General features: G+C 34.9%; 1 protein-coding gene across 6 annotated transcripts in view; it reads left to right on the top strand.

Annotated features, from left to right (window-relative positions):
- The window catches only part of Fgf13 (fibroblast growth factor 13), a 577979-nt gene that overhangs the window by 508313 nt on the left and 58488 nt on the right, over positions 1-11178 (top strand). The window lies entirely within an intron of this gene.

The raw sequence follows: 11178 nt of genomic DNA on the forward strand, positions 1-11178 counted from the left end.
GGGTGTATTAGCCCTCTCTATACCCCTTATTCTGCTATGTTCCATGATCCTTAGTGGTAGAGATTTGACTGCAGTTGTGTCACCTAGTACTGGGCATCTGCCAGGCGTATGTTATCTGTGCCTGACCAGATGTGCAACTCTGCAGTAGCCTCCATCTGCTGCAAAAAAGATGCTTCTTTGATGAGTGCTGTACATGAATAGCACTCAGCATGTCTGGCAGAGTGCATAGGGTTCAGTGGGGGGGTGAGGGGAGGCATAGTTGGGGGAGGGGGTCTGGATTTAAGTGGGAAATGTATGGAATTTAAAAAGCTCAATTAAAAACAAACAAAAAAGAACTAAGGTGGAGAACAATAGAGGAAAATACTCGAAGTCAGCATTTAGCCTCTGTTCCATGTTCACCCCCCCCATACACATATATACAGACTACATGTATACACACACTCAAAGAAAAGGAATAAAAAACAAAAATTCTTGGTATTTTGCCATGAAGTATCTCGGTGTTTATTTGCTAACACTGGGTGCATTTTCTTATATAACCACAATACGCCATATAGTAAATTTAACATTAACACAAGATTTTAATTTTAATATGTTGTCCATTTTTCAATTTTGTCAGCTGACAGGTATCTCCATTATAGCATTTCCCCTTCCATATAGGATCCAGCCTAGCACAACATACTGCATTAAGCTATAATATTCCAGTAATCTTTTTGAACATTTCTACAATCCTCCCCTTTTATAATGTTGATTTGTTTTGCTTTCTTCTTATTTTTGAATAATGTCGTTAAGTAGCCAGTGACCTAATTTTCAGTGATAACGACTTCACATATCTATTCCATGTGCTAACGTAGAAGGTATTAGAATTTATGCAAACTTATTGATCAGCTCAGAACGATGAATGCACTTCTAGCAGCCGTTTGTAACAGAAGAAATGTTTAGATTATATCAAATTTTTATATCATCAACTGCACATAATTTAATTTCTAGGACTGTTATGATAGAGGATTGGAAATTTAGTAACATTAAAAGGATAACATTGCTTTAATCATTACAGCTCTTTAGGGAAGTGACATTGACTCAATCATAAGAGGAAAGAAATGGATTTAAAATAAATAGAAGCAGTATCAAATCTAATGCAGGAGAAAATGATAATTGTCAATTTAAAGTGCCAAAGCAAAAGGAATAGGTACAAATACATCCCGGCTTCTGTTTATGACTTCAGCGCAGAGACATACTAACTTGTGATTATTACTTTTTCTTGTGCCAGTGAGATGGCTAAATGTGTAAATGTGCTTGTTGCCAAGTGTAATGATCTGATGACCTGGGTTCAAACCCTGGAATCCACATGATGAAAGGAAGGAATGAAATACTGCAAAATGTTCTCGAACCTCCACATGGATGTAGTAGCATGTGACCACACACACACACACACACACACACACACACACACACACACACAGACTAAATGTGAAAAACTAAGAAAATAACTTTCTCCCATTCATAGGCCTTAATTAATATTTGTTGCATTTTGCTTATTTTATATAAAATTGCAAAAGTTTTAACTATCAAAATTTAAGTTTCCACTTTCAGTGCATATATTAAAAAAATAAAAACTTTGTGATGAAATAAGATGTCTCTATGGAGTTGAATGTTTTGATGGGTGTTTTTTGTTGTTCGTGCTAATGGAGTGTAATGTTATAATTGTATGGACACTTTTATGAGTGGTATCTCTAGGGATGGAAAGTGTAGAGTGTTAAATTACTTTTCAGAAATAAAAGCAGAGCAAATAAGTTCAGTTGATTATTGAATGGCTCTGCTCCTGGTACAGGAAGGAAGAAGGAAGGAAGGATGGAAAGGAGGGAGGGACAGAGGGAGGGAGGGGAAGGAAAGTGGTACTCAGTCATTTTGTTGATACTGTTAAACAAAGAAAACATTAAAATTTTTGCAGCAGTATATACCAAACTTTCACTAAGGGACATCTGAGTACAAAAGCTTGACTCAATAGGCCATGACATATATGAAAGAATGTTTGAAATCCAGTGGAGGGTATGGAGGGGTGCGTTTAGGGGAGGGGGTCTAAATGTAATCCAGATTTATTGTATGCAATGTACAAAAATTCAATAAAAATAAAAAAAAGAAAAGAAATATACCAAGGTAGCTATATTCATCTTAGATTTTATTACTTCAGAGCACCAATGAATGACTGTAATTTAAACACAAAGTGAGTTTTTCAGGTCACAATTATTTCACCACTTTAGTACTCTTTTTCATTTTATTATTTTTATTTTGTTTGTATGAGTGTATTTCCTGCATGTGTATAAGTGCACTTGTGTCTTGCAATGCCCCTGGAGGTTAAAAGAAGGTGTCAGATCCCATGGAACTGGAGTTAGGGCAGTAGTTAGCCGCCATATGGGTACTGGGAATCAAATATGGGTCCTCTGAAGAGCAATCAGTGCTCTTAACCAATGAGGCATCTCTCCAACCCAGTCTCTTTAGTATTCTTTACAGTGCTAGAAATTTCATGAAAATATAAAAGAAAACCTATTGGAAACATAAAATATAAAAGAAAAATTATTGGTGTTGTTAGAATATGGCATTAGGCAAATCTGATTTTATCTGCAACATCAAACATCTCTTTATGGTCTCTATAAAAAGGCAAAGTTGATCATTATTCAGAGTAAGAAATCTATATTCTCTTAGGTGTGAAAATGACTGAGGTCTGTACTTTCTATAGGAATCAGAAAGACAATAGTGGTTGTAACTAAAGAGAAAAATGTTGGCTCTGTATTCTCCTTTTGAGGCCAAATTGAAAAAAGAAATCTAAATTTGAGGTCATGGGGCACATATTTAACAGAGTGTCTCATGGCTTTAACTCTGAGCTAAATTCATGTTTGTAGAAAAAAAAGCTACTATCTTGGAACTCAAAAACAAAATAATTGGCAGGAAAGACTAAGAGGAATTTTAACAAGTAAAGCCAGATGTAAGGAGATTTCTTTCTCCCTTCCTCCTCCAGTCTCTCTTACACACAAAAGACAAATGAAGAAACCAAACTTATATTCATTTCTCTGTTGCTATGATGACACTAGTTTATTTTGGAATTCCTAAAATAATTCTAAGTTTAAATATATAGTCTACACCGAACATTTGGAGATTGCTCTAGCAACATACGTAGGAATGGTTAATAACTATACAGAAAAGAACCAGTGATTTCTACCATTATTTTATATGATTATCCAGTGAATTACATGAAGGTATAGCTTGATGAAGACTTTTTAGTCCTTACCTTTTTGTTTTTTTATTTTAATCCACAGTGGCATAGGAGAGAAAAAATGTCTACTAAGGCATATTTCCATGTTGTCCTTTCCATGAAATTCATGCTTTGAAATAGTTTCCTTCTGAATTCTGTACTAATTAATTAGTAAATGATTTCTCCCTACATTACTCTTAGATCAATGTTTAGAAAACGTATGTTTTTGATACAGGTTTATTGAAATAATTATTAAATATGTGCACAATAAAATGAAAAAGACAATCATATGATTTCTAGCATGTTATTTTGCTATTTAAAAGGTGGTAAAGGACCCAGTATATCCCTCTGTTGATTGACTTAAGTGCTATAATTTCAAGATTATATAAATCAGTGAATTTCTGAGTCACAAGAGAAAAGCTGAAGGGTTTCAATGACTAACAGTCTTGAAGGGAATTGTGACTTCTGAACAGAGACCCTTGAAATGAAAACATTTCTCTGATCATTCTAATAGCTGTAACCAAGGTTAATAACTGGCAAACCCCTGACTAATACATTAAATATGTTTTGCTCCAGCTGAATATGTGAATAGATGGCATGTCTGTGCAAAAATTCTGATTAAGCTATTCATCAGATACTCTGATGCTAACTACTTTTGACAACCCTGGAAGTAGAACTTCGGGGAAAACCTCAATTGATTTCTTGGATGGATTTTGCATATAGCCAGTAGCAATAATACATAATACCTTTTTCCATAAGGGCATCGAATATTCATAGGAATTCTGACATAGTAAATAACATGAGTAGTCAAAATTAGAAATGACATTCATTTTTACTCAGGAATAAATATTTTTTAAAGATTTTGAAAAGTCAAATGTGAATTAAAATTACAACATTGCTGTTTAGACTGCAAAAATAGGATGAAAAATGTTTTACAGAGGATGAAGAATGTTTAACAGAATATATTGATCATTCCATAATACTTTCATAATTACCAATGAGCATAACTTTTAGAAATGAAATTCCAAGTGGGAAAACTTCATTGTATATGGCAAATAGTATAACCAAAAAAATGTGTGCATAACAGTATATTGGTATTTCCTGCTCTTCAAATCAAGGCTCTAAAAGTAGTCCCTCTTACAGTATTTAAGATTTCATTCAAATGCTGTGTGACTTACTCTTTTATTCTTCCCCATATAATACTGATGAATCACTATAATACATGCAGATGCAAAAACTTCTTTGCAGGTAATTTTCACTGAATTTAATAGAGGCTAGGGGAATGCAGAGACTGGCTGCTACTGTATTTTATCGTAACCTTTGAAGCAGAAATTCCTGAAAAGTGTCTTCATTTCCCTTGCTTAAAGAACTCAGTCATAGATCTAAACTCCCAGAGAACTGAAAACATGAAACAATGGTCCAAAAACTTTTATGGCCAATCAATTAGCAAATAGCTGTTTAATCTCCAAAATTACTAAGGACTCCAAATACTCATCACATTTGTCCATACTGCCATCTGGAATTAATGGACTACCTAATGGGATCTGTGCTAAATTCTGATCCTTAATAGTTAATGTGTAATCTACTACAGGAAGGATTAGCATGAACGATTTCATCATCAACCTGACCTATGCAGACTGGCAGTACTATTTTTAGCCTAAGACTCTCTGTAAAAAGATTTCCTTTGTAGGGAAGCACTTTGAATGCCCTTGGGGATGGGGCTAGATAAGGATGTATCATGGAAATTTAAGAGTTGAACTTAACATTATGTATTAGTTGTATAGCACAACAGCATAGAATGTCACATGACCATGTCTCTATGCGATTGGCAGGTATAAATGAATATGACAGAGAAATGGTCTTTAAATATATCAAGAAATGGTGTTGGTTGAAGATATATGAACATTTTATAAATATGCAACTCATAAAAATGATACCCCATTTGTACAGCACAGATGGATCATTCCAGAGCCAACTAACTAAAGCCTTTAGGTATAGCACAGACCAATTCATGTTTGGACAGTGGCAATGAATAGGTTTCCTTCCATTTTTCTGTGATTTCATGCTATATAAATAGGCATGGCAAAGAGAATTAACACTGGCCCATAGACCAAGATACAGATTCTTAGAGCTACAGGATGCATGCATTAACACCTGAAATATCGAGTAATTGAAATCACTCTTTCTTTGAGCTATAATGGAGTTACCATTTTTTTTTTTTACCATTGACTTTGATGAATGAGGTAACAGAGCAAAATTTTGACCCTGCCATTTTCTGTTGCTCCAACATTGCAATTGTTAGGACATTTGACTTTCTCAAATCCATGAGACTCATTTACCACTCCCCCAGGAGTAAATGGGTGATTAGCAGCACAGACAATATGTAGATGCAAGCCACATTTATTAAAGCTGTGTATTACATTGATATCCCTAAAATCCTTATCAGCAAGAAGCTACCTGGCCAATTCATGATTATTATCTACTCTTCTATTCACAGACAAAATTGTTTGCTTCTAAAAATTTCTGGGCTATTCATACATCAAAGCATTTAAATGTCACCAGGGTTTTTTGAGTTTAACAGGTTTTAAGTTGTACTAAATAGAATCAGAAAACATTATGACTGCTTCTGTTTCTGATACAGGCATGCAACTTTATTCAAACCAATAATTAACCTTGAAAGTAGGGGTCACCAGAACTATGATGGATGGTTTCATACAGCCTGTCTTTTCTTTGCTATGGACCTTGGTCATGTTTCAGTTCACATGTAACAACACATTTTACAGTACTCAACATGCTTAAGTGTACCTTCCCATCTTTTGAGGTGAAATATTTTGCCTCTCCATAACTTATACTTTGATTCGCCATTCCTCCCTATAGCAACTGACTTGAATCTCTGAATGAACTCTTGATGAGGCTATTCAAGCTTCATCATAGAGGGAGTACCAGTTTTGTTTGTTTTCTAATATCTGTTGCACATTCTAGTGATGTTCTTGTGTTCTCATGAGTTCCTTGTGATACTTGCTGTTAGGGAAAGAACAGTTCTGTTTCTTGGATCTTGCATGTGTTTCTAGATCCATAAACACATACAACACACTACCTAGATAGTAGTCTTGGTTTTAGAACTGCCTAAAATCAACACATGCAAAATTGTAAGCAAACATGTGACGAATAATAAGAAATGAAGGAAACCCACATGTTTTGAAACAATGCTGGGCTTGATTTGTTTCAGATCTTGGTGGTGGTTGTTCTTGCTGTAGTCAGCTAGGATGCTTTAAGTCCTGGCAATTTCAAGGAGCTAAAATGAAAATTAAATTTAGATTCTTCCACAAGGCTGTAATCTCTAAAATTTGGAGTAGCCTGTATGTACTTGGCTCCAGTCTTCGGGTTCAACAATGTGGAACCTTCTGGCCAAGATACTCTGTCATTTTAGTCCCCACTTTGGCAGTCAAAGAAAGGAGGAAGTTCAGTGAGTCTGTATAGGAGAATATATGATGGCAGATAGTTTCAAATGAGCTTTCAGCAATTGTTTTTCAAAATTGTCGTAAGATTCATATGCATGCTCATGAAATAGGTTTTAATTGATTAATACATACAGCCACACCTTCAGCATTTAATTTTCATTCAATATATGTAGTAATGGTGCATGTAGACACATTTGTAAAGTAGTCTATATGGTCAGTCTGCCATTTGGAAATGGAAGCCTTGCTATTTTTCATCAGAGTTCTTGTGAACTTCCCCATTTTAAGAATTGGAAACATAACGGGATTCAGTTGTTAATATGGAAGTTATTGTATTGGAATGCTGACAGTAACACCATGCTGTGAGAATATGGACAGTTATACTTTCAGGTTTTTAATTTGCTTATACTAATATGTGGTTGTTTTTATTAAAATTTCCTGAAGTAATATGACCATGCTTCAGTGAATACTTACTTAAGCTTTTTTTTTTTTCACTGAATAGTGACATTATAGCCTTTTTCTAAGTATAACAAGTTCTCAAGTACAGGTGTAATTTCTACAACTTGAATCGTTTGTCAGTATAGTTTTCTTAGCTAGCACTGTGTAGATTGCATCAAATCCAAAATGTTATTTAAAAAATGTACTAAGATGTCAATTTCATTGATATAGAGGTAAAAGTATATTAAAAACTCACATTTTAAACCACTGATTTATTGAACACATAGCATCTGACAATTAAATGTGTATATTTTATGTCTAAGCAGTCCTCAGTGTAACAGATTACAAACTTCTGAGGATGTTTTCAAGTCATAGGAAATGAAAATAGGACCCATTGTATAAATCCTGAAAAATATTGCTACCAAGTTTCTCATTTCTGCCACATTAATTACTTCATAAATTTGTTGCTTATGTTTCTATTTCAGTCTTATAAATACAATAACACTTTTTGATGTGACCAACATTTAGGCTCTCAATGAACCAGTGACTGGTACCTAGACCATAAATTAGAATATGAGTGTGCCCAGCCAAATTGCTGTACTGCAGTCTCAAATATTTGTTTTAGCATTAGAGAAAACTCAAAGACAATCACTATCATTTTAAATGAATTTTTTAACATAAAAATGTTTAAATAAACTTTGTTCCTAAAAGGTAGCAGGAAAACATTGAAAATACTTTTTGCAGGACACAGTGGTGTATGTCTTTAATCACAGATTTTGGGAAGCACAGGCAAGATGATCTCTGGGAGTCTCAGAAACTTTGCTACTATAAAAAAGAATTTGCATTCTGTTTTTCCCATTCCTAGGACTCTTAGGGAAAGTTTATAGAGATAGTCAAGTGTAATAATAAGGACATGTTATATTTACTATAGAAGTCTATACTTTGAAAACAATATTGTTTGCATACTATTATGTAACAATATGCTCTTTACTTTTCACGTGATCACAGACTACAGCTGCGTTAGAAGGTTTCTGCTGTTGAGTTAAATGCACAGAACAAAAAGGGCTAAATGTTCTAGAATCAAAAATGATAGCCTACTTTTTCACTCATGAAACTTTTATTATGATATGAGTTCACACTGAAAGACTTCATTCCTTATAGATATTGTAGGTAAAGCATCTTTGTTAAGGGCTGCTACTAGGAAGGCAGTTTTAGGTGGTTTTCTTTTTCAAATTTATTCTATGCATATTAGTATATTGCCTGCATGTATGTAAGTACACCCATGTCATGCAATGCCTGCAGAAGCCAGAAAAGGATGTCAGAGCCCCTGGAACTGAAGTTACAGATGGTTTTTAGGTGCTGTCTGGGTGCTAGGAACCAAACTCAGGGGCCACCTCTCTCTTTAGCTTTTAGGTAGGTTTCATGAAAGAGACATAAATATTCCTTTAGTTGTTTGTTGACTCTCAACCTTGCACATATTCCATAGGATCTTGAGGCAGATTCATATGTTTTCAAAATGTCTTAGAAAAAAAAATTGCTGCAGTGATGTTGTGAGGGTTCCCAAGGCAAGGCAATTATATACCTTTTTTTTTTTTTTTTGGTCATCTCATGTAATTCAAAGAAAAACTTTTGATTGGTTCTGGTTTGAACTGGAATGGCTTTTCAAAACTGGTCTTTCGGTAGCCATGGCTCGAATCAAACTCATGGCAGTCCTTCTGAAGGCCTCTGTCTCTTGAGTGCTGTGATTACAGATCTTTGCCTCTTTGCTCAGCTCTAGAGATTTATCTCTTTATGAATTCTAAGCGAGCTTCCATACAAACTCAACTGTAATTTCTGCTTTTAACCAAATTTCTCTTGAATACCTACACAATCATTTTTCATTTACATGTGACATTCTGAATTCAATCGAAATGGGATTTCTTGTTGGTTTTGGCTTTATTGTTTGTATTTTTCGGCATTCATTTTGCATTCTTCCAAATTGCTAAAGGAAGACTACACTGCTATTTTTTTCAGTAGATGTTTGATTGCATGTCCTGTTTGGATTTCATTAGTGTATTGTAAATGCAGAAACTAGAAATATCAAGTAATATCAGACTAGCGCCTTGTGTTATAACTTCAGAAAACACTGCAGAAACTTGGCAGTACCTCACCTTACCTATGCTCAATGTGAATACATTTTCACACACCTCTTTCATTTCCAAATGTTTCATGCATGTAAATCTGGCATTTCATAAATAATATTTTAAGCTATTTGAAGCTAAGAATGGTTCCTACTTTTACATTTTCTGCTGTAGTAGTTTCATTATCAAATACTCAGTAATAATCTAAAAATATAAAGCAAGTAGTAGAACATTCGACTGTGTAAGGAACAAGTGATTGAGATAAAATGAATGATATTCTTCATATAGCAAGAAAGATTGAATAAAAATGAGATTGTTTAGTTAGCAACCATTTGGAAGTTCAAATTAGCTGTTTCTCCATGTGCCTGTGTGTACTTATTTCTCTCTCTGTTATGGATGCTGTGTAATCCAAGACTTTATCACTGTTCCAAAGGAGTGATGAATAAAATGCCATTTGATCAACCATGTCTTTTCCTATACGTGAGATCACTAGCTGAATACGGTTATACTGGCAGTTACAGTATGTGCACACTGAAATCCAGGAATGCAGCTTTTACAATGTGTATGCGTGTATTGCCTACATGTAGGTAAGTGCACCCGTGTTGTGCAGTGCCTGCGGAGAACAGAAGAGGGTGTCAGATCCCTGAAAGTAGCATTATGGACAGTTGTTAACTGCCATGTGGGTGCTGGGATTTGAACCCAGGTCTTATGCAAGAACAGCCAGTGCTCTTAACTACTGTCCCATCTCTCCAGCCCCTCCTTGTCTATTTTTTAACTAGAAATAATGCTTCAACTTTGCACCCAGTACGACTTTTAAAATAAGATCCATAGCACTAAAGGTGAGGATAGTGCAAATGTAGTAAGTGTTCCTTATCCCTGGTAGTCCGTGGAGCATCTTAGGACTAGATCGGATAAACCTGGAAGAAATGAATTTCACTTATTATCTACTCAGTATCAAAACAGTACATAGATAGATATCTACTGATTCTTTCATGATAGTATTATTTTGCTTTTTCTACCTTCAATTATCTGGTTTAATTATATAAAGGAAGGATTAACATTCTATTGGAGATGTAATTGTTTTTGACCATTAGATGATTGTTTATATCTTCTAATTGACTAAACTTAATGATCCTGCCCTTCATCCTGCTGAATGATGGACAATGTCACATTTCCATGGTCTATGACTCATATAACCAATGAATGTGTGAATTGTGTCAAAATACAGCAACTTGCTATATGTAAGGGGAAATAGCTTTTTTAAATGGCAAGGTACATAACTACATATTTCAAAACTGAAAATAATTTCTCCTTTTGGTTTAGAAACCCACTTTTATGTGCCTTTAGTTACTAAGTCATGTAATGAGGGCTCCTTTACCCAGTTTGTATCCTGGTCTCACAGATAATGGTAGGAAGGAAACCAAGTGAACTTACATCTGACCTACCTATCGTTATCCCATCTAACAGAAAATCCCTGATTTCTTTCTCTGTTCATATGGTTTTTTTCCTTGTACTGGCTTGTTTAATTTCCCCCATAGCACAGTCCTCTGAACATTTGTTATTTTTCTGTTTATGAAGATTGAATTAATGTGGATTGTTGTGATAGTTAGAGGCTTTGCTCTTTCAGATATTAATTATCCAATCTGCACTTTCATTCCAAACTTAGTCAAACAGAAATTTTAAAACTTGATTTTCTTGGGGCTGGAGAGATGGCTCAGCACTTAAGAACACTGGTTGTTCTTGCAGAAGACCTGGGTTTGAATCCTGGTTCTGTTAACCACATGGCAGCTAACAACTGTCCATAACTCCAGTCCCAGGGGATCTGACAGCCTCTTCTGACCTCCGTGGCATTGCACAACACAGGTGCACTTACCTACATGCAGGCATAACACTCATACACATAAAATAAAAATAA

This window comes from Nannospalax galili, unplaced genomic scaffold, assembly GCF_000622305.1.
Source record: "Nannospalax galili isolate Female #2095 unplaced genomic scaffold, S.galili_v1.0 scaffold167, whole genome shotgun sequence".
Classification (NCBI taxonomy): Eukaryota; Metazoa; Chordata; class Mammalia; order Rodentia; family Spalacidae; genus Nannospalax; species Nannospalax galili.